This window comes from Tupaia chinensis, unplaced genomic scaffold (assembly GCF_000334495.1).
Source record: "Tupaia chinensis unplaced genomic scaffold, TupChi_1.0 Scaffold000141_1, whole genome shotgun sequence".
Classification (NCBI taxonomy): Eukaryota; Metazoa; Chordata; class Mammalia; order Scandentia; family Tupaiidae; genus Tupaia; species Tupaia belangeri.
In genome coordinates this window covers 501,116-502,579 of record NW_006159611.1, presented here as the reverse complement: position 1 = coordinate 502,579, position 1,464 = coordinate 501,116, and the positions used below count along the sequence as shown (strand labels likewise).

Here is a 1,464-nt window from a genome sequence, read left to right as displayed (position 1 = left end):
CAAAAGAAATATTCCCTTTGATAAAAAAAAAACCACACACATAATATTTACAAAAAATATTTAATTAAAAATATCTTATAATTACAGTAGTCTATTAAAGCATATACTTTCTCACACTTATAGAACATCTCTATACAGGGTATGAAATGTCACTCCATTACCTATACAATATGTAACATTCTTGCAGGGAAAACAAAGTTCTCTGCCCTGTTATAATCATCTATTTTAAACAATAGATGTAAAAAAAAATATCTACAATGCTCTGGTGTATTAGTAAAGCTTCAAAATAAAAATTGAGCTCCTTGGTCACGAAGGCTTCCAAGGTTGGATTTACTCTTGATCTTCTATTAATCATTCCTGTCACACTCAAGCTTAAAAGTTTTAACTGCACCTCCAAAAAAAAAAAAAAAAAAAGACCCACACAGAAATATACAATTCACAGCGGTTATAAACGAAGAGTCAAAGAGAATACGTATGCAGAATGCTTATGAACGTGCAAATAAAAGGATGAAAGTTGGAGTTTTCTTCCCTCGCCCTCTCTCTCTCTCTCTCAGAAGGACGAAAGCAAACGTCTCGAGTTTGCTGCAGTGTTTTCCTTTCCTCCGGTGGCTTTTGCGCTAAGTTCTCCTGCCCCTCCCTCTCTAGCGCTCCTGGCTCGGGCTCAGGCGGCCGCGCACCTGTGGAATAGGAATGAATAGAGGGGGTGTGTGAACCTTCTCGCTGCAGACTAACTGGCGCCACCGACCAAACTCGAGACATGCTTGATCAACAACCCCAAACAAACCACCGGGTCAGACAACACCCCCAGCCCGCGGCCGGGCCGGGCGCCCAGCAGGCAGCTGCGGGCCCGAGGAGCTGGGAGAGGGGACCACTCCAGGGCCCTGCCTAAATCCCCCTTAATGGGTGTCAGGCTGCACAAAGGGGACATCAGGACAGTTTCCAGGCCCGCCAGGGTGCCCTCCCTTGGGAAGTACGGAGGACAGAACGGGCCCACCGGTCAGCGGGAGAGGAAGGGGGGGCGGTGGGGTCAAGAGCAGACAGGGCTCCTTTCGAGAGTGAACCCCAAGTTCTACCGCGAAGTACGTGTTCACTTGCTAACTGGGTGGCAGGGACGGATGGGTGTCCTCTTCCTTGGGAGTTGGCCCTCAGTAATGCTGGGGGCAGAGGACGCCGCGGTGCCACGCACCGGAAGCCCCCGGGGACGGGCGTCGCCGGTGACTAGCCACCCGGGACGGGCAATGCGCGCTCACCTGGCCAGCGCGCTCAGCGGCACAGAATGCTGTCGCCCTGCTTGTTCACGGCGCCGGCCTGGAACAGCAACCCAACAGCGAGGGAGAGGTTAGCAGGCGCGAGCAACGCGCTCGTCGCGGTCCAGGATTCGTCCTAGCGAACCCGGCTGGCGCACCGACACCCACCCGCGTCTGCACCCGGGGCCCGCGGACGCAGCCGACTTGACAGGCCTCG

At 52.5% G+C, this 1,464-nt stretch overlaps 1 long non-coding RNA gene across 1 annotated transcript; it reads right to left on the bottom strand.

Moving 5' to 3' along the window:
• Positions 1-277: 277 nt before the first annotated feature.
• On the bottom strand, positions 278-1,411 carry LOC114007233 (uncharacterized). The gene is made up of 2 exons (XR_003548843.1): positions 1,251-1,411; positions 278-677 (listed from the first exon to the last, which is right to left on the bottom strand). It is a non-coding gene; the product is annotated as an uncharacterized LOC114007233 (long non-coding RNA).
• Positions 1,412-1,464: the final 53 nt, after the last annotated feature.